The sequence below is a fragment of the Engystomops pustulosus genome, chromosome 4 (genome assembly GCF_040894005.1).
Source record: "Engystomops pustulosus chromosome 4, aEngPut4.maternal, whole genome shotgun sequence".
Classification (NCBI taxonomy): domain Eukaryota; kingdom Metazoa; phylum Chordata; class Amphibia; order Anura; family Leptodactylidae; genus Engystomops; species Engystomops pustulosus.
Window position 1 is genome coordinate 189312322 of NC_092414.1, and position 19025 is coordinate 189331346.

The 19025-nt window shown below is 38.6% G+C and overlaps 29 non-coding genes across 29 annotated transcripts; all 29 read right to left on the minus strand.

Annotated features, from left to right (window-relative positions):
• Window positions 1-839: 839 nt before the first annotated feature.
• Window positions 840-932, minus strand: TRNAI-UAU (transfer RNA isoleucine (anticodon UAU)). The gene is given in 2 exon segments: window positions 840-875; window positions 895-932. It is a non-coding gene; the product is annotated as a tRNA-Ile (tRNA).
• A 938-nt stretch (window positions 933-1870) lies between these two features.
• TRNAI-UAU (transfer RNA isoleucine (anticodon UAU)) lies at window positions 1871-1963 on the minus strand. The gene is given in 2 exon segments: window positions 1871-1906; window positions 1926-1963. It is a non-coding gene; the product is annotated as a tRNA-Ile (tRNA).
• A 938-nt stretch (window positions 1964-2901) lies between these two features.
• Window positions 2902-2994, minus strand: TRNAI-UAU (transfer RNA isoleucine (anticodon UAU)). Its single transcript is given in 2 exon segments — window positions 2902-2937; window positions 2957-2994. It is a non-coding gene; the product is annotated as a tRNA-Ile (tRNA).
• Window positions 2995-3610: 616 nt separating this feature from the next.
• TRNAR-CCU (transfer RNA arginine (anticodon CCU)) lies at window positions 3611-3683 on the minus strand. The gene has a single exon. It is a non-coding gene; the product is annotated as a tRNA-Arg (tRNA).
• Window positions 3684-3932: 249 nt separating this feature from the next.
• TRNAI-UAU (transfer RNA isoleucine (anticodon UAU)) lies at window positions 3933-4025 on the minus strand. Its single transcript is given in 2 exon segments — window positions 3933-3968; window positions 3988-4025. It is a non-coding gene; the product is annotated as a tRNA-Ile (tRNA).
• A 938-nt stretch (window positions 4026-4963) lies between these two features.
• TRNAI-UAU (transfer RNA isoleucine (anticodon UAU)) lies at window positions 4964-5056 on the minus strand. The gene is given in 2 exon segments: window positions 4964-4999; window positions 5019-5056. It is a non-coding gene; the product is annotated as a tRNA-Ile (tRNA).
• A 616-nt stretch (window positions 5057-5672) lies between these two features.
• On the minus strand, window positions 5673-5745 carry TRNAR-CCU (transfer RNA arginine (anticodon CCU)). The gene has a single exon. It is a non-coding gene; the product is annotated as a tRNA-Arg (tRNA).
• A 249-nt stretch (window positions 5746-5994) lies between these two features.
• TRNAI-UAU (transfer RNA isoleucine (anticodon UAU)) lies at window positions 5995-6087 on the minus strand. The gene is given in 2 exon segments: window positions 5995-6030; window positions 6050-6087. It is a non-coding gene; the product is annotated as a tRNA-Ile (tRNA).
• Window positions 6088-7025: 938 nt separating this feature from the next.
• TRNAI-UAU (transfer RNA isoleucine (anticodon UAU)) lies at window positions 7026-7118 on the minus strand. The gene is given in 2 exon segments: window positions 7026-7061; window positions 7081-7118. It is a non-coding gene; the product is annotated as a tRNA-Ile (tRNA).
• A 616-nt stretch (window positions 7119-7734) lies between these two features.
• On the minus strand, window positions 7735-7807 carry TRNAR-CCU (transfer RNA arginine (anticodon CCU)). Its single transcript has one exon. It is a non-coding gene; the product is annotated as a tRNA-Arg (tRNA).
• Window positions 7808-8457: 650 nt separating this feature from the next.
• TRNAR-CCU (transfer RNA arginine (anticodon CCU)) lies at window positions 8458-8530 on the minus strand. The gene has a single exon. It is a non-coding gene; the product is annotated as a tRNA-Arg (tRNA).
• Window positions 8531-8779: 249 nt separating this feature from the next.
• On the minus strand, window positions 8780-8872 carry TRNAI-UAU (transfer RNA isoleucine (anticodon UAU)). The gene is given in 2 exon segments: window positions 8780-8815; window positions 8835-8872. It is a non-coding gene; the product is annotated as a tRNA-Ile (tRNA).
• Window positions 8873-9488: 616 nt separating this feature from the next.
• Window positions 9489-9561, minus strand: TRNAR-CCU (transfer RNA arginine (anticodon CCU)). The gene has a single exon. It is a non-coding gene; the product is annotated as a tRNA-Arg (tRNA).
• Window positions 9562-9810: 249 nt separating this feature from the next.
• TRNAI-UAU (transfer RNA isoleucine (anticodon UAU)) lies at window positions 9811-9903 on the minus strand. The gene is given in 2 exon segments: window positions 9811-9846; window positions 9866-9903. It is a non-coding gene; the product is annotated as a tRNA-Ile (tRNA).
• A 616-nt stretch (window positions 9904-10519) lies between these two features.
• On the minus strand, window positions 10520-10592 carry TRNAR-CCU (transfer RNA arginine (anticodon CCU)). The gene has a single exon. It is a non-coding gene; the product is annotated as a tRNA-Arg (tRNA).
• A 249-nt stretch (window positions 10593-10841) lies between these two features.
• TRNAI-UAU (transfer RNA isoleucine (anticodon UAU)) lies at window positions 10842-10934 on the minus strand. The gene is given in 2 exon segments: window positions 10842-10877; window positions 10897-10934. It is a non-coding gene; the product is annotated as a tRNA-Ile (tRNA).
• Window positions 10935-11550: 616 nt separating this feature from the next.
• TRNAR-CCU (transfer RNA arginine (anticodon CCU)) lies at window positions 11551-11623 on the minus strand. The gene has a single exon. It is a non-coding gene; the product is annotated as a tRNA-Arg (tRNA).
• A 249-nt stretch (window positions 11624-11872) lies between these two features.
• TRNAI-UAU (transfer RNA isoleucine (anticodon UAU)) lies at window positions 11873-11965 on the minus strand. The gene is given in 2 exon segments: window positions 11873-11908; window positions 11928-11965. It is a non-coding gene; the product is annotated as a tRNA-Ile (tRNA).
• A 606-nt stretch (window positions 11966-12571) lies between these two features.
• Window positions 12572-12644, minus strand: TRNAR-CCU (transfer RNA arginine (anticodon CCU)). The gene has a single exon. It is a non-coding gene; the product is annotated as a tRNA-Arg (tRNA).
• Window positions 12645-12893: 249 nt separating this feature from the next.
• TRNAI-UAU (transfer RNA isoleucine (anticodon UAU)) lies at window positions 12894-12986 on the minus strand. The gene is given in 2 exon segments: window positions 12894-12929; window positions 12949-12986. It is a non-coding gene; the product is annotated as a tRNA-Ile (tRNA).
• Window positions 12987-13924: 938 nt separating this feature from the next.
• Window positions 13925-14017, minus strand: TRNAI-UAU (transfer RNA isoleucine (anticodon UAU)). The gene is given in 2 exon segments: window positions 13925-13960; window positions 13980-14017. It is a non-coding gene; the product is annotated as a tRNA-Ile (tRNA).
• Window positions 14018-14633: 616 nt separating this feature from the next.
• Window positions 14634-14706, minus strand: TRNAR-CCU (transfer RNA arginine (anticodon CCU)). Its single transcript has one exon. It is a non-coding gene; the product is annotated as a tRNA-Arg (tRNA).
• A 249-nt stretch (window positions 14707-14955) lies between these two features.
• On the minus strand, window positions 14956-15048 carry TRNAI-UAU (transfer RNA isoleucine (anticodon UAU)). The gene is given in 2 exon segments: window positions 14956-14991; window positions 15011-15048. It is a non-coding gene; the product is annotated as a tRNA-Ile (tRNA).
• A 938-nt stretch (window positions 15049-15986) lies between these two features.
• TRNAI-UAU (transfer RNA isoleucine (anticodon UAU)) lies at window positions 15987-16079 on the minus strand. The gene is given in 2 exon segments: window positions 15987-16022; window positions 16042-16079. It is a non-coding gene; the product is annotated as a tRNA-Ile (tRNA).
• Window positions 16080-16695: 616 nt separating this feature from the next.
• Window positions 16696-16768, minus strand: TRNAR-CCU (transfer RNA arginine (anticodon CCU)). Its single transcript has one exon. It is a non-coding gene; the product is annotated as a tRNA-Arg (tRNA).
• A 249-nt stretch (window positions 16769-17017) lies between these two features.
• On the minus strand, window positions 17018-17110 carry TRNAI-UAU (transfer RNA isoleucine (anticodon UAU)). The gene is given in 2 exon segments: window positions 17018-17053; window positions 17073-17110. It is a non-coding gene; the product is annotated as a tRNA-Ile (tRNA).
• Window positions 17111-17726: 616 nt separating this feature from the next.
• Window positions 17727-17799, minus strand: TRNAR-CCU (transfer RNA arginine (anticodon CCU)). Its single transcript has one exon. It is a non-coding gene; the product is annotated as a tRNA-Arg (tRNA).
• A 249-nt stretch (window positions 17800-18048) lies between these two features.
• TRNAI-UAU (transfer RNA isoleucine (anticodon UAU)) lies at window positions 18049-18141 on the minus strand. The gene is given in 2 exon segments: window positions 18049-18084; window positions 18104-18141. It is a non-coding gene; the product is annotated as a tRNA-Ile (tRNA).
• Window positions 18142-18757: 616 nt separating this feature from the next.
• Window positions 18758-18830, minus strand: TRNAR-CCU (transfer RNA arginine (anticodon CCU)). Its single transcript has one exon. It is a non-coding gene; the product is annotated as a tRNA-Arg (tRNA).
• Between the last annotated feature and the right edge of the window lie 195 nt (window positions 18831-19025).

Here is a 19025-nt window from a genome sequence, read left to right on the forward strand (position 1 = left end):
TCAAGTCATGCATTTCCATTTTTTTTATAAAATGAAGTCATACTCTCTACTTTGCTAGCAGGTTTTTTGTTGAAACTGAAATTCCAAATGTTCTCATGGTGTTATACGTTTACTAAGAATTTTGAACTCTAAATGTGTACCAATTAACAGAAGAATATCATCGTGTTTTATTAAATCAAAAGTCGCTATGCTTGCTAATCATTCAGTTGAAAACTTTTCTGTATCTGGATTGTTGTTCACTGTGAATGTGTTTGTGTTGCGGCATAAATGAATAGTAAATGAGTGTATTTTGATTTGACTGTATAACGGAAATGACTGACCCTTTCAAAGCAGTGGAAATGCATGGCGATTCTTGGGACTTAAAGTTGTCATTGTATGTTTAATGTGCTATCAGAATTCCCAAGATCTTTTGAACAAGCATATGGGACCATTATGAAATGAAGAAGATGGTTGAGCACTTTAAATCTGGAAGTAAAATAGAGCATGTGTGTGTGCTTTGGTAATCAACAGCCTCAAACACCCCAGATGGGACTCGAACCCACAATCCCTGGCTTAGGAGGCCAGTGCCTTATCCATTAGTTCACTGGGGCTGAACGAGATATAGCTGAGCACTTAGTTTTTTTTTCTTTTCCAAACAAATCAGTTACTACACTTTGATTTCTAAGAAATGTTCTTGTTTGCAAACTGCAAACTATCTGAAAAACATGGGTGCAGAAGCCAGAAGACATGAAAGCAAAAGAACTAGGCACGTTTCCCCAATGATCATGTTTTGATGCGATGGTGAACCATGAGAGACTTTCTTTGGCAATTGACAAAAATGGATGAAAAGAGGAAAACAATGCTCCAGGTGAGGCTCGAACTCACAACCTCGGCATTGCTCAACAGTTACTGCTTTATAAGTACCGCGCGCTGACCGATTGCGCCACTGGAGCTCTGCCTGGTGTCTCGAAGCTTGCCTTTTTTGCGTCTGTTTCCGAAACCAGTAAACTATGGGAATGTTTGAAGTTAGGAGGCTCTTATAGTATTATACTTCAAGTCATGCATTTCCATTTTTTTAATAAAATGAAGTCATACTCTCTACTTTGCTAGCAGGTTTTTTGTTGAAACTGAAATTCCAAATGTTCTCATGGTGTTATACGTTTACTAAGAATTTTGAACTCTAAATGTGTACCAATTAACAGAAGAATATCATCGTGTTTTATTAAATCAAAAGTCGCTATGCTTGCTAATCATTCAGTTGAAAACTTTTCTGTATCTGGATTGTTGTTCACTGTGAATGTGTTTGTGTTGCGGCATAAATGAATAGTAAATGAGTGTATTTTGATTTGACTGTATAACGGAAATGACTGACCCTTTCAAAGCAGTGGAAATGCATGGCGATTCTTGGGACTTAAAGTTGTCATTGTATGTTTAATGTGCTATCAGAATTCCCAAGATCTTTTGAACAAGCATATGGGACCATTAAGAAATGAAGAAGATGGTTGAGCACTTTAAATCTGGAAGTAAAATAGAGCATGTGTGTGTGCTTTGGTAATCAACAGCCTCAAACACCCCAGATGGGACGCGAACCCACAATCCCTGGCTTAGGAGGCCAGTGCCTTATCCATTAGGCCACTGGGGCTGAACGAGATATAGCTGAGCACTTAGTTTTTTTTTCTTTTCCAAACAAATCAGTTACTACACTTTGATTTCTAAGAAATGTTCTTGTTTGCAAACTGCAAACTATCTGAAAAACATGGGTGCAGAAGCCAGAAGACATGAAAGTAAAAGAACTAGGCACGTTTCCCCAATGATCATGTTTTGATGCGATGGTGAACCATGAGAGACTTTCTTTGGCAATTGACAAAAATGGATGAAAAGAGGAAAACAATGCTCCAGGTGAGGCTCGAACTCACAACCTCGGCATTGCTCAACAGTTACTGCTTTATAAGTACCGCGCGCTGACCGATTGCGCCACTGGAGCTCTGCTTGGTGTCTGGAAGCTTGCCTTTTTTGCGTCTGTTTCCGAAACCAGTAAACTATGGGAATGTTTGAAGTTAGGAGGCTCTTATAGTATTATACTTCAAGTCATGCATTTCCATTTTTTTTATAAAATGAAGTCATACTCTCTACTTTGCTAGCAGGTTTTTTGTTGAAACTGAAATTCCAAATGTTCTCATGGTGTTATACGTTTACTAAGAATTTTGAACTCTAAATGTGTACCAATTAACAGAAGAATATCATCGTGTTTTATTAAATCAAAAGTCGCTATGCTTGCTAATCATTCAGTTGAAAACTTTTCTGTATCTGGATTGTTGTTCACTGTGAATGTGTTTGTGTTGCGGCATAAATGAATAGTAAATGAGTGTATTTTGATTTGACTGTATAACGGAAATGACTGACCCTTTCAAAGCAGTGGAAATGCATGGCGATTCTTGGGACTTAAAGTTGTCATTGTATGTTTAATGTGCTATCAGAATTCCCAAGATCTTTTGAACAAGCATATGGGACCATTATGAAATGAAGAAGATGGTTGAGCACTTTAAATCTGGAAGTAAAATAGAGCATGTGTGTGTGCTTTGGTAATCAACAGCCTCAAACACCCCAGATGGGACGCGAACCCACAATCCCTGGCTTAGGAGGCCAGTGCCTTATCCATTAGGCCACTGGGGCTGAACGAGATATAGCTGAGCACTTAGTTTTTTTTTCTTTTCCAAACAAATCAGTTACTACACTTTGATTTCTAAGAAATGTTCTTGTTTGCAAACTGCAAACTATCTGAAAAACATGGGTGCAGAAGCCAGAAGACATGAAAGCAAAAGAACTAGGCACGTTTCCCCAATGATCATGTTTTGATGCGATGGTGAACCATGAGAGACTTTCTTTGGCAATTGACAAAAATGGATGAAAAGAGGAAAACAATGCTCCAGGTGAGGCTCGAACTCACAACCTCGGCATTGCTCAACAGTTACTGCTTTATAAGTACCGCGCGCTGACCGATTGCGCCACTGGAGCGCTGCTTGGTGTCTCGAAGCTTGCCTTTTTTGCGTCTGTTTCCGAAACCAGTAAACTATGGGAATGTTTGAAGTTAGGAGGCTCTTATAGTATTATACTTCAAGTCATGCATTTCCATTTTTTTAATAAAATGAAGTCATACTCTCTACTTTGCTAGCAGGTTTTTTGTTGAAACTGAAATTCCAAATGTTCTCATGGTGTTATACGTTTACTAAGAATTTTGAACTCTAAATGTGTACCAATTAACAGAAGAATATCATCGTGTTTTATTAAATCAAAAGTCGCTATGCTTGCTAATCATTCAGTTGAAAACTTTTCTGTATCTGGATTGTTGTTCACTGTGAATGTGTTTGTGTTGCGGCATAAATGAATAGTAAATGAGTGTATTTTGATTTGACTGTATAACGGAAATGACTGACCCTTTCAAAGCAGTGGAAATGCATGGCGATTCTTGGGACTTAAAGTTGTCATTGTATGTTTAATGTGCTATCAGAATTCCCAAGATCTTTTGAACAAGCATATGGGACCATTAAGAAATGAAGAAGATGGTTGAGCACTTTAAATCTGGAAGTAAAATAGAGCATGTGTGTGTGCTTTGGTAATCAACAGCCTCAAACACCCCAGATGGGACTCGAACCCACAATCCCTGGCTTAGGAGGCCAGTGCCTTATCCATTAGGCCACTGGGGCTGAACGAGATATAGCTGAGCACTTAGTTTTTTTTTCTTTTTCAAACAAATCAGTTACTACACTTTGATTTCTAAGAAATGTTCTTGTTTGCAAACTGCAAACTATCTGAAAAACATGGGTGCAGAAGCCAGAAGACATGAAAGCAAAAGAACTAGGCACGTTTCCCCAATGATCATGTTTTGATGCGATGGTGAACCATGAGAGACTTTCTTTGGCAATTGACAAAAATGGATGAAAAGAGGAAAACAATGCTCCAGGTGAGGCTCGAACTCACAACCTCGGCATTGCTCAACAGTTACTGCTTTATAAGTACCACGCGCTGACCGATTGCGCCACTGGAGCTCTGCTTGGTGTCTCGAAGCTTGCCTTTTTTGCGTCTGTTTCCGAAACCAGTAAACTATGGGAATGTTTGAAGTTAGGAGGCTCTTATAGTATTATACTTCAAGTCATGCATTTCCATTTTTTTAATAAAATGAAGTCATACTCTCTACTTTGCTAGCAGGTTTTTTGTTGAAACTGAAATTCCAAATGTTCTCATGGTGTTATACGTTTACTAAGAATTTTGAACTCTAAATGTGTACCAATTAACAGAAGAATATCATCGTGTTTTATTAAATCAAAAGTCGCTATGCTTGCTAATCATTCAGTTGAAAACTTTTCTGTATCTGGATTGTTGTTCACTGTGAATGTGTTTGTGTTGCGGCATAAATGAATAGTAAATGAGTGTATTTTGATTTGACTGTATAACGGAAATGACTGACCCTTTCAAAGCAGTGGAAATGCATGGCGATTCTTGGGACTTAAAGTTGTCATTGTATGTTTAATGTGCTATCAGAATTCCCAAGATCTTTTGAACAAGCATATGGGACCATTATGAAATGAAGAAGATGGTTGAGCACTTTAAATCTGGAAGTAAAATAGAGCATGTGTGTGTGCTTTGGTAATCAACTGCCTCAAACACCCCAGATGGGACGCGAACCCACAATCCCTGGCTTAGGAGGCCAGTGCCTTATCCATTAGGCCACTGGGGCTGAACGAGATATAGCTGAGCACTTAGTTTTTTTTTCTTTTCCAAACAAATCAGTTACTACACTTTGATTTCTAAGAAATGTTCTTGTTTGCAAACTGCAAACTATCTGAAAAACATGGGTGCAGAAGCCAGAAGACATGAAAGCAAAAGAACTAGGCACGTTTCCCCAATGATCATGTTTTGATGCGATGGTGAACCATGAGAGACTTTCTTTGGCAATTGACAAAAATGGATGAAAAGAGGAAAACAATGCTCCAGGTGAGGCTCGAACTCACAACCTCGGCATTGCTCAACAGTTACTGCTTTATAAGTACCGCGCGCTGACCGATTGCGCCACTGGAGCGCTGCTTGGTGTCTCGAAGCTTGCCTTTTTTGCGTCTGTTTCCGAAACCAGTAAACTATGGGAATGTTTGAAGTTAGGAGGCTCTTATAGTATTATACTTCAAGTCATGCATTTCCATTTTTTTAATAAAATGAAGTCATACTCTCTACTTTGCTAGCAGGTTTTTTGTTGAAACTGAAATTCCAAATGTTCTCATGGTGTTATACGTTTACTAAGAATTTTGAACTCTAAATGTGTACCAATTAACAGAAGAATATCATCGTGTTTTATTAAATCAAAAGTCGCTATGCTTGCTAATCATTCAGTTGAAAACTTTTCTGTATCTGGATTGTTGTTCACTGTGAATGTGTTTGTGTTGCGGCATAAATGAATAGTAAATGAGTGTATTTTGATTTGACTGTATAACGGAAATGACTGACCCTTTCAAAGCAGTGGAAATGCATGGCGATTCTTGGGACTTAAAGTTGTCATTGTATGTTTAATGTGCTATCAGAATTCCCAAGATCTTTTGAACAAGCATATGGGACCATTAAGAAATGAAGAAGATGGTTGAGCACTTTAAATCTGGAAGTAAAATAGAGCATGTGTGTGTGCTTTGGTAATCAACAGCCTCAAACACCCCAGATGGGACTCGAACCCACAATCCCTGGCTTAGGAGGCCAGTGCCTTATCCATTAGGCCACTGGGGCTGAACGAGATATAGCTGAGCACTTAGTTTTTTTTTCTTTTTCAAACAAATCAGTTACTACACTTTGATTTCTAAGAAATGTTCTTGTTTGCAAACTGCAAACTATCTGAAAAACATGGGTGCAGAAGCCAGAAGACATGAAAGCAAAAGAACTAGGCACGTTTCCCCAATGATCATGTTTTGATGCGATGGTGAACCATGAGAGACTTTCTTTGGCAATTGACAAAAATGGATGAAAAGAGGAAAACAATGCTCCAGGTGAGGCTCGAACTCACAACCTCGGCATTGCTCAACAGTTACTGCTTTATAAGTACCGCGCGCTGACCGATTGCGCCACTGGAGCTCTGCTTGGTGTCTCGAAGCTTGCCTTTTTTGCGTCTGTTTCCGAAACCAGTAAACTATGGGAATGTTTGAAGTTAGGAGGCTCTTATAGTATTATACTTCAAGTCATGCATTTCCATTTTTTTAATAAAATGAAGTCATACTCTCTACTTTGCTAGCAGGTTTTTTGTTGAAACTGAAATTCCAAATGTTCTCATGGTGTTATACGTTTACTAAGAATTTTGAACTCTAAATGTGTACCAATTAACAGAAGAATATCATCGTGTTTTATTAAATCAAAAGTCGCTATGCTTGCTAATCATTCAGTTGAAAACTTTTCTGTATCTGGATTGTTGTTCACTGTGAATGTGTTTGTGTTGCGGCATAAATGAATAGTAAATGAGTGTATTTTGATTTGACTGTATAACGGAAATGACTGACCCTTTCAAAGCAGTGGAAATGCATGGCGATTCTTGGGACTTAAAGTTGTCATTGTATGTTTAATGTGCTATCAGAATTCCCAAGATCTTTTGAACAAGCATATGGGACCATTATGAAATGAAGAAGATGGTTGAGCACTTTAAATCTGGAAGTAAAATAGAGCATGTGTGTGTGCTTTGGTAATCAACAGCCTCAAACACCCCAGATGGGACTCGAACCCACAATCCCTGGCTTAGGAGGCCAGTGCCTTATCCATTAGTTCACTGGGGCTGAACGAGATATAGCTGAGCACTTAGTTTTTTTTTCTTTTCCAAACAAATCAGTTACTACACTTTGATTTCTAAGAAATGTTCTTGTTTGCAAACTGCAAACTATCTGAAAAACATGGGTGCAGAAGCCAGAAGACATGAAAGCAAAAGAACTAGGCACGTTTCCCCAATGATCATGTTTTGATGCGATGGTGAACCATGAGAGACTTTCTTTGGCAATTGACAAAAATGGATGAAAAGAGGAAAACAATGCTCCAGGTGAGGCTCGAACTCACAACCTCGGCATTGCTCAACAGTTACTGCTTTATAAGTACCGCGCGCTGACCGATTGCGCCACTGGAGCTCTGCCTGGTGTCTCGAAGCTTGCCTTTTTTGCGTCTGTTTCCGAAACCAGTAAACTATGGGAATGTTTGAAGTTAGGAGGCTCTTATAGTATTATACTTCAAGTCATGCATTTCCATTTTTTTAATAAAATGAAGTCATACTCTCTACTTTGCTAGCAGGTTTTTTGTTGAAACTGAAATTCCAAATGTTCTCATGGTGTTATACGTTTACTAAGAATTTTGAACTCTAAATGTGTACCAATTAACAGAAGAATATCATCGTGTTTTATTAAATCAAAAGTCGCTATGCTTGCTAATCATTCAGTTGAAAACTTTTCTGTATCTGGATTGTTGTTCACTGTGAATGTGTTTGTGTTGCGGCATAAATGAATAGTAAATGAGTGTATTTTGATTTGACTGTATAACGGAAATGACTGACCCTTTCAAAGCAGTGGAAATGCATGGCGATTCTTGGGACTTAAAGTTGTCATTGTATGTTTAATGTGCTATCAGAATTCCCAAGATCTTTTGAACAAGCATATGGGACCATTAAGAAATGAAGAAGATGGTTGAGCACTTTAAATCTGGAAGTAAAATAGAGCATGTGTGTGTGCTTTCGTAATCAACAGCCTCAAACACCCCAGATGGGACTCGAACCCACAATCCCTGGCTTAGGAGGCCAGTGCCTTATCCATTAGGCCACTGGGGCTGAACGAGATATAGCTGAGCACTTAGTTTTTTTTTCTTTTTCAAAAAAATCAGTTACTACACTTTGATTTCTAAGAAATGTTCTTGTTTGCAAACTGCAAACTATCTGAAAAACATGGGTGCAGACTTATACTTCAAGTCATGCATTTCCATTTTTTTAATAAAATGAAGTCATACTCTCTACTTTGCTAGCAGGTTTTTTGTTGAAACTGAAATTCCAAATGTTCTCATGGTGTTATACGTTTACTAAGAATTTTGAACTCTAAATGTGTACCAATTAACAGAAGAATATCATCGTGTTTTATTAAATCAAAAGTCGCTATGCTTGCTAATCATTCAGTTGAAAACTTTTCTGTATCTGGATTGTTGTTCACTGTGAATGTGTTTGTGTTGCGGCATAAATGAATAGTAAATGAGTGTATTTTGATTTGACTGTATAACGGAAATGACTGACCCTTTCAAAGCAGTGGAAATGCATGGCGATTCTTGGGACTTAAAGTTGTCATTGTATGTTTAATGTGCTATCAGAATTCCCAAGATCTTTTGAACAAGCATATGGGACCATTATGAAATGAAGAAGATGGTTGAGCACTTTAAATCTGGAAGTAAAATAGAGCATGTGTGTGTGCTTTGGTAATCAACAGCCTCAAACACCCCAGATGGGACTCGAACCCACAATCCCTGGCTTAGGAGGCCAGTGCCTTATCCATTAGGCCACTGGGGCTGAACGAGATATAGCTGAGCACTTAGTTTTTTTTTCTTCTCCAATCAAATCAGTTACTACACTTTGATTTCTAAGAAATGTTCTTGTTTGCAAACTGCAAACTATCTGAAAAACATGGGTGCAGAAGCCAGAAGACAAGAAAGCAAAAGAACTAGGCACGTTTCCCCAATGATCATGTTTTGATGCGATGGTGAACCATGAGAGACTTTTTTTGGCAATTGACAAAAATGGATGAAAAGAGGAAAACAATGCTCCAGGTGAGGTTCGAACTCACAACCTCGGCATTGCTCAACAGTTACTGCTTTATAAGTACCGCGCGCTGACCGATTGCGCCACTGGAGCTCTGCTTGGTGTCTGGAAGCTTGCCTTTTTTGCGTCTGTTTCCGAAACCAGTAAACTATGGGAATGTTTGAAGTTAGGAGGCTCTTATAGTATTATACTTCAAGTCATGCATTTCCATTTTTTTTATAAAATGAAGTCATACTCTCTACTTTGCTAGCAGGTTTTTTGTTGAAACTGAAATTCCAAATGTTCTCATGGTGTTATACGTTTACTAAGAATTTTGAACTCTAAATGTGTACCAATTAACAGAAGAATATCATCGTGTTTTATTAAATCAAAAGTCGCTATGCTTGCTAATCATTCAGTTGAAAACTTTTCTGTATCTGGATTGTTGTTCACTGTGAATGTGTTTGTGTTGCGGCATAAATGAATAGTAAATGAGTGTATTTTGATTTGACTGTATAACGGAAATGACTGACCCTTTCAAAGCAGTGGAAATGCATGGCGATTCTTGGGACTTAAAGTTGTCATTGTATGTTTAATGTGCTATCAGAATTCCCAAGATCTTTTGAACAAGCATATGGGACCAATAAGAAATGAAGAAGATGGTTGAGCACTTTAAATCTGGAAGTAAAATAGAGCATGTGTGTGTGCTTTGGTAATCAACAGCCTCAAACACCCCAGATGGGACTCGAACCCACAATCCCTGGCTTAGGAGGCCAGTGCCTTATCCATTAGGCCACTGGGGCTGAACGAGATATAGCTGAGCACTTAGTTTTTTTTTCTTTTCCAAACAAATCAGTTACTACACTTTGATTTCTAAGAAATGTTCTTGTTTGCAAACTGCAAACTATCTGAAAAACATGGGTGCAGAAGCCAGAAGACATGAAAGTAAAAGAACTAGGCACGTTTCCCCAATGATCATGTTTTGATGCGATGGTGAACCATGAGAGACTTTCTTTGGCAATTGACAAAAATGGATGAAAAGAGGAAAACAATGCTCCAGGTGAGGCTCGAACTCACAACCTCGGCATTGCTCAACAGTTACTGCTTTATAAGTACCGCGCGCTGACCGATTGCGCCACTGGAGCTCTGCTTGGTGTCTGGAAGCTTGCCTTTTTTGCGTCTGTTTCCGAAACCAGTAAACTATGGGAATGTTTGAAGTTAGGAGGCTCTTATAGTATTATACTTCAAGTCATGCATTTCCATTTTTTTTATAAAATGAAGTCATACTCTCTACTTTGCTAGCAGGTTTTTTGTTGAAACTGAAATTCCAAATGTTCTCATGGTGTTATACGTTTACTAAGAATTTTGAACTCTAAATGTGTACCAATTAACAGAAGAATATCATCGTGTTTTATTAAATCAAAAGTCGCTATGCTTGCTAATCATTCAGTTGAAAACTTTTCTGTATCTGGATTGTTGTTCACTGTGAATGTGTTTGTGTTGCGGCATAAATGAATAGTAAATGAGTGTATTTTGATTTGACTGTATAACGGAAATGACTGACCCTTTCAAAGCAGTGGAAATGCATGGCGATTCTTGGGACTTAAAGTTGTCATTGTATGTTTAATGTGCTATCAGAATTCCCAAGATCTTTTGAACAAGCATATGGGACCATTATGAAATGAAGAAGATGGTTGAGCACTTTAAATCTGGAAGTAAAATAGAGCATGTGTGTGTGCTTTGGTAATCAACAGCCTCAAACACCCCAGATGGGACTCGAACCCACAATCCCTGGCTTAGGAGGCCAGTGCCTTATCCATTAGGCCACTGGGGCTGAACGAGATATAGCTGAGCACTTAGTTTTTTTTTCTTTTCCAAACAAATCAGTTACTACACTTTGATTTCTAAGAAATGTTCTTGTTTGCAAACTGCAAACTATCTGAAAAACATGGGTGCAGAAGCCAGAAGACATGAAAGCAAAAGAACTAGGCACGTTTCCCCAATGATCATGTTTTGATGCGATGGTGAACCATGAGAGACTTTCTTTGGCAATTGACAAAAATGGATGAAAAGAGGAAAACAATGCTCCAGGTGAGGCTCGAACTCACAACCTCGGCATTGCTCAACAGTTACTGCTTTATAAGTACCGCGCGCTGACCGATTGCGCCACTGGAGCTCTGCTTGGTGTCTGGAAGCTTGCCTTTTTTGCGTCTGTTTCCGAAACCAGTACACTATGGGAATGTTTGAAGTTAGGAGGCTCTTATAGTATTATACTTCAAGTCATGCATTTCCATTTTTTTTATAAAATGAAGTCATACTCTCTACTTTGCTAGCAGGTTTTTTGTTGAAACTGAAATTCCAAATGTTCTCATGGTGTTATACGTTTACTAAGAATTTTGAACTCTAAATGTGTACCAATTAACAGAAGAATATCATCGTGTTTTATTAAATCAAAAGTCGCTATGCTTGCTAATCATTCAGTTGAAAACTTTTCTGTATCTGCATTGTTGTTCACTGTGAATGTGTTTGTGTTGCGGCATAAATGAATAGTAAATGAGTGTATTTTGATTTGACTGTATAACGGAAATGACTGACCCTTTCAAAGCAGTGGAAATGCATGGCGATTCTTGGGACTTAAAGTTGTCATTGTATGTTTAATGTGCTATCAGAATTCCCAAGATCTTTTGAACAAGCATATGGGACCATTATGAAATGAAGAAGATGGTTGAGCACTTTAAATCTGGAAGTAAAATAGAGCATGTGTGTGTGCTTTGGTAATCAACAGCCTCAAACACCCCAGATGGGACTCGAACCCACAATCCCTGGCTTAGGAGGCCAGTGCCTTATCCATTAGGCCACTGGGGCTGAACGAGATATAGCTGAGCACTTAGTTTTTTTTTCTTTTCCAAACAAATCAGTTACTACACTTTGATTTCTAAGAAATGTTCTTGTTTGCAAACTGCAAACTATCTGAAAAACATGGGTGCAGAAGCCAGAAGACATGAAAGCAAAAGAACTAGGCACGTTTCCCCAATGATCATGTTTTGATGCGATGGTGAACCATGAGAGACTTTCTTTGGCAATTGACAAAAATGGATGAAAAGAGGAAAACAATGCTCCAGGTGAGGCTCGAACTCACAACCTCGGCATTGCTCAACATTTACTGCTTTATAAGTACCGCGCGCTGACCGATTGCGCCACTGGAGCTCTGCTTGGTGTCTCGAAGCTTGCCTTTTTTGCGTCTGTTTCCGAAACCAGTAAACTATGGGAATGTTTGAAGTTAGGAGGCTCTTATAGTATTATACTTCAAGTCATGCATTTCCATTTTTTTAATAAAATGAAGTCATACTCTCTACTTTGCTAGCAGGTTTTTTGTTGAAACTGAAATTCCAAATGTTCTCATGGTGTTATACGTTTACTAAGAATTTTGAACTCTAAATGTGTACCAATTAACAGAAGAATATCATCGTGTTTTATTAAATCAAAAGTCGCTATGCTTGCTAATCATTCAGTTGAAAACTTTTCTGTATCTGGATTGTTGTTCACTGTGAATGTGTTTGTGTTGCGGTAGTAAATGAGTGTATTTTGATTTGACTGTATAACGGAAATGACTGACCCTTTCAAAGCAGTGGAAATGCATGGCGATTCTTGGGACTTAAAGTTGTCATTGTATGTTTAATGTGCTATCAGAATTCCCAAGATCTTTTGAACAAGCATATGGGACCATTATGAAATGAAGAAGATGGTTGAGCACTTTAAATCTGGAAGTAAAATAGAGCATGTGTGTGTGCTTTGGTAATCAACAGCCTCAAACACCCCAGATGGGACTCGAACCCACAATCCCTGGCTTAGGAGGCCAGTGCCTTATCCATTAGGCCACTGGGGCTGAACGAGATATAGCTGAGCACTTAGTTTTTTTTTCTTTTCCAAACAAATCAGTTACTACACTTTGATTTCTAAGAAATGTTCTTGTTTGCAAACTGCAAACTATCTGAAAAACATGGGTGCAGAAGCCAGAAGACATGAAAGTAAAAGAACTAGGCACGTTTCCCCAATGATCATGTTTTGATGCGATGGTGAACCATGAGAGACTTTCTTTGGCAATTGACAAAAATGGATGAAAAGAGGAAAACAATGCTCCAGGTGAGGCTCGAACTCACAACCTCGGCATTGCTCAACAGTTACTGCTTTATAAGTACCGCGCGCTGACCGATTGCGCCACTGGAGCTCTGCTTGGTGTCTGGAAGCTTGCCTTTTTTGCGTCTGTTTCCGAAACCAGTAAACTATGGGAATGTTTGAAGTTAGGAGGCTCTTATAGTATTATACTTCAAGTCATGCATTTCCATTTTTTTTATAAAATGAAGTCATACTCTCTACTTTGCTAGCAGGTTTTTTGTTGAAACTGAAATTCCAAATGTTCTCATGGTGTTATACGTTTACTAAGAATTTTGAACTCTAAATGTGTACCAATTAACAGAAGAATATCATCGTGTTTTATTAAATCAAAAGTCGCTATGCTTGCTAATCATTCAGTTGAAAACTTTTCTGTATCTGGATTGTTGTTCACTGTGAATGTGTTTGTGTTGCGGCATAAATGAATAGTAAATGAGTGTATTTTGATTTGACTGTATAACGGAAATGACTGACCCTTTCAAAGCAGTGGAAATGCATGGCGATTCTTGGGACTTAAAGTTGTCATTGTATGTTTAATGTGCTATCAGAATTCCCAAGATCTTTTGAACAAGCATATGGGACCATTATGAAATGAAGAAGATGGTTGAGCACTTTAAATCTGGAAGTAAAATAGAGCATGTGTGTGTGCTTTGGTAATCAACAGCCTCAAACACCCCAGATGGGACGCGAACCCACAATCCCTGGCTTAGGAGGCCAGTGCCTTATCCATTAGGCCACTGGGGCTGAACGAGATATAGCTGAGCACTTAGTTTTTTTTTCTTTTCCAAACAAATCAGTTACTACACTTTGATTTCTAAGAAATGTTCTTGTTTGCAAACTGCAAACTATCTGAAAAACATGGGTGCAGAAGCCAGAAGACATGAAAGCAAAAGAACTAGGCACGTTTCCCCAATGATCATGTTTTGATGCGATGGTGAACCATGAGAGACTTTCTTTGGCAATTGACAAAAATGGATGAAAAGAGGAAAACAATGCTCCAGGTGAGGCTCGAACTCACAACCTCGGCATTGCTCAACAGTTACTGCTTTATAAGTACCGCGCGCTGACCGATTGCGCCACTGGAGCGCTGCTTGGTGTCTCGAAGCTTGCCTTTTTTGCGTCTGTTTCCGAAACCAGTAAACTATGGGAATGTTTGAAGTTAGGAGGCTCTTATAGTATTATACTTCAAGTCATGCATTTCCATTTTTTTAATAAAATGAAGTCATACTCTCTACTTTGCTAGCAGGTTTTTTGTTGAAACTGAAATTCCAAATGTTCTCATGGTGTTATACGTTTACTAAGAATTTTGAACTCTAAATGTGTACCAATTAACAGAAGAATATCATCGTGTTTTATTAAATCAAAAGTCGCTATGCTTGCTAATCATTCAGTTGAAAACTTTTCTGTATCTGGATTGTTGTTCACTGTGAATGTGTTTGTGTTGCGGCATAAATGAATAGTAAATGAGTGTATTTTGATTTGACTGTATAACGGAAATGACTGACCCTTTCAAAGCAGTGGAAATGCATGGCGATTCTTGGGACTTAAAGTTGTCATTGTATGTTTAATGTGCTATCAGAATTCCCAAGATCTTTTGAACAAGCATATGGGACCATTAAGAAATGAAGAAGATGGTTGAGCACTTTAAATCTGGAAGTAAAATAGAGCATGTGTGTGTGCTTTGGTAATCAACAGCCTCAAACACCCCAGATGGGACTCGAACCCACAATCCCTGGCTTAGGAGGCCAGTGCCTTATCCATTAGGCCACTGGGGCTGAACGAGATATAGCTGAGCACTTAGTTTTTTTTTCTTTTTCAAACAAATCAGTTACTACACTTTGATTTCTAAGAAATGTTCTTGTTTGCAAACTGCAAACTATCTGAAAAACATGGGTGCAGAAGCCAGAAGACATGAAAGCAAAAGAACTAGGCACGTTTCCCCAATGATCATGTTTTGATGCGATGGTGAACCATGAGAGACTTTCTTTGGCAATTGACAAAAATGGATGAAAAGAGGAAAACAATGCTCCAGGTGAGGCTCGAACTCACAACCTCGGCATTGCTCAACAGTTACTGCTTTATAAGTACCGCGCGCTGACCGATTGCGCCACTGGAGCTCTGCTTGGTGTCTCGAAGCTTGCCTTTTTTGCGTCTGTTTCCGAAACCAGTAAACTATGGGAATGTTTGAAGTTAGGAGGCTCTTATAGTATTATACTTCAAGTCATGCATTTCCATTTTTTTAATAAAATGAAGTCATACTCTCTACTTTGCTAGCAGGTTTTTTGTTGAAACTGAAATTCCAAATGTTCTCATGGTGTTATACGTTTACTAAGAATTTTGAACTCTAAATGTGTACCAATTAACAGAAGAATATCATCGTGTTTTATTAAATCAAAAGTCGCTATGCTTGCTAATCATTCAGTTGAAAACTTTTCTGTATCTGGATTGTTGTTCACTGTGAATGTGTTTGTGTTGCGGCATAAATGAATAGTAAATGAGTGTATTTTGATTTGACTGTATAACGGAAATGACTGACCCTTTCAAAGCAGTGGAAATGCATGGCGATTCTTGGGACTTAAAGTTGTCATTGTATGTTTAATGTGCTATCAGAATTCCCAAGATCTTTTGAACAAGCATATGGGACCATTATGAAATGAAGAAGATGGTTGAGCACTTTAAATCTGGAAGTAAAATAGAGCATGTGTGTGTGCTTTGGTAATCAACAGCCTCAAACACCCCAGATGGGACGCGAACCCACAATCCCTGGCTTAGGAGGCCAGTGCCTTATCCATTAGGCCACTGGGGCTGAACGAGATATAGCTGAGCACTTAGTTTTTTTTTCTTTTCCAAACAAATCAGTTACTACACTTTGATTTCTAAGAAATGTTCTTGTTTGCAAACTGCAAACTATCTGAAAAACATGGGTGCAGAAGCCAGAAGACATGAAAGCAAAAGAACTAGGCACGTTTCCCCAATGATCATGTTTTGATGCGATGGTGAACCATGAGAGACTTTCTTTGGCAATTGACAAAAATGGATGAAAAGAGGAAAACAATGCTCCAGGTGAGGCTCGAACTCACAACCTCGGCATTGCTCAACAGTTACTGCTTTATAAGTACCGCGCGCTGACCGATTGCGCCACTGGAGCGCTGCTTGGTGTCTCGAAGCTTGCCTTTTTTGAGTCTGTTTCCGAAACCAGTAAACTATGGGAATGTTTGAAGTTAGGAGGCTCTTATAGTATTATACTTCAAGTCATGCATTTCCATTTTTTTAATAAAATGAAGTCATACTCTCTACTTTGCTAGCAGGTTTTTTGTTGAAACTGAAATTCCAAATGTTCTCATGGTGTTATACGTTTACTAAGAATTTTGAACTCTAAATGTGTACCAATTAACAGAAGAATATCATCGTGTTTTATTAAATCAAAAGTCGCTATGCTTGCTAATCATTCAGTTGAAAACTTTTCTGTATCTGGATTGTTGTTCACTGTGAATGTGTTTGTGTTGCGGCATAAATGAATAGTAAATGAGTGTATTTTGATTTGACTGTATAACGGAAATGACTGACCCTTTCAAAGCAGTGGAAATGCATGGCGATTCTTGGGACTTAAAGTTGTCATTGTATGTTTAATGTGCTATCAGAATTCCCAAGATCTTTTGAACAAGCATATGGGACCATTAAGAAATGAAGAAGATGGTTGAGCACTTTAAATCTGGAAGTAAAATAGAGCATGTGTGTGTGCTTTGGTAATCAACAGCCTCAAACACCCCAGATGGGACTTGAACCCACAATCCCTGGCTTAGGAGGCCAGTGCCTTATCCATTAGGCCACTGGGGCTGAACGAGATATAGCTGAGCACTTAGTTTTTTTTTCTTTTTCAAACAAATCAGTTACTACACTTTGATTTCTAAGAAATGTTCTTGTTTGCAAACTGCAAACTATCTGAAAAACATGGGTGCAGAAGCCAGAAGACATGAAAGCAAAAGAACTAGGCACGTTTCCCCAATGATCATGTTTTGATGCGATGGTGAACCATGAGAGACTTTCTTTGGCAATTGACAAAAATGGATGAAAAGAGGAAAACAATGCTCCAGGTGAGGCTCGAACTCACAACCTCGGCATTGCTCAACAGTTACTGCTTTATAAGTACCGCGCGCTGACCGATTGCGCCACTGGAGCTCTGCTTGGTGTCTCGAAGCTTGCCTTTTTTGCGTCTGTTTCCGAAACCAGTAAACTATGGGAATGTTTGAAGTTAGGAGGCTCTTATAGTATTATACTTCAAGTCATGCATTTCCATTTTTTTAATAAAATGAAGTCATACTCTCTACTTTGCTAGCAGGTTTTTTGTTGAAACTGAAATTCCAAATGTTCTCATGGTGTTATACGTTTACTAAGAATTTTGAACTCTAAATGTGTACCAATTAACAGAAGAATATCATCGTGTTTTATTAAATCAAAAGTCGCTATGCTTGCTAATCATTCAGTTGAAAACTTTTCTGTATCTGGATTGTTGTTCACTGTGAATGTGTTTGTGTTGCGGCATAAATGAATAGTAAATGAGTGTATTTTGATTTGACTGCATAACGGAAATGACTGACCCTTTCAAAGCAGTGGAAATGCATGGCGATTCTTGGGACTTAAAGTTGTCATTGTATGTTTAATGTGCTATCAGAATTCCCAAGATCTTTTGAACAAGCATATGGGACCATTATGAAATGAAGAAGATGGTTGAGCACTTTAAATCTGGAAGTAAAATAGAGCATGTGTGTGTGCTTTGGTAATCAACAGCCTCAAACACCCCAGATGGGACTCGAACCCACAATCCCTGGCTTAGGAGGCCAGTGCCTTATCCATTAGGCCACTGGGGCTGAACGAGATATAGCTGAGCACTTAGTTTTTTTTTCTTTTCCAAACAAATCAGTTACTACACTTTGATTTCTAAGAAATGTTCTTGTTTGCAAACTGCAAACTATCTGAAAAACATGGGTGCAGAAGCCAGAAGACATGAAAGCAAAAGAACTAGGCACGTTTCCCCAATGATCATGTTTTGATGCGATGGTGAACCATGAGAGACTTTTTTTGGCAATTGACAAAAATGGATGAAAAGAGGAAAACAATGCTCCAGGTGAGGCTCGAACTCACAACCTCGGCATTGCTCAACAGTTACTGCTTTATAAGTACCGCGCGCTGACCGATTGCGCCACTGGAGCTCTGCTTGGTGTCTGGAAGCTTGCCTTTTTTGCGTCTGTTTCCGAAACCAGTACACTATGGGAATGTTTGAAGTTAGGAGGCTCTTATAGTATTATACTTCAAGTCATGCATTTCAATTTTTTTTATAAAATGAAGTCATACTCTCTACTTTGCTAGCAGGATTTTTGTTGAAACTGAAATTCCAAATGTTCTCATGGTGTTATACGTTTACTAAGAATTTTGAACTCTAAATGTGTACCAATTAACAGAAGAATATCATCGTGTTTTATTAAATCAAAAGTCGCTATGCTTGCTAATCATTCAGTTGAAAACTTTTCTGTATCTGGATTGTTGTTCACTGTGAATGTGTTTGTGTTGCGGCATAAATGAATAGTAAATGAGTGTATTTTGATTTGACTGTATAACGGAAATGACTGACCCTTTCAAAGCAGTGGAAATGCATGGCGATTCTTGGGACTTAAAGTTGTCATTGTATGTTTAATGTGCTATCAGAATTCCCAAGATCTTTTGAACAAGCATATGGGACCATTAAGAAATGAAGAAGATGGTTGAGCACTTTAAATCTGGAAGTAAAATAGAGCATGTGTGTGTGCTTTGGTAATCAACAGCCTCAAACACCCCAGATGGGACTCGAACCCACAATCCCTGGCTTAGGAGGCCAGTGCCTTATCCATTAGGCCACTGGGGCTGAACGAGATATAGCTGAGCACTTAGTTTTTTTTTCTTTTTCAAACAAATCAGTTACTACACTTTGATTTCTAAGAAATGTTCTTGTTTGCAAACTGCAAACTATCTGAAAAACATGGGTGCAGAAGCCAGAAGACATGAAAGCAAAAGAACTAGGCACGTTTCCCCAATGATCATGTTTTGATGCGATGGTGAA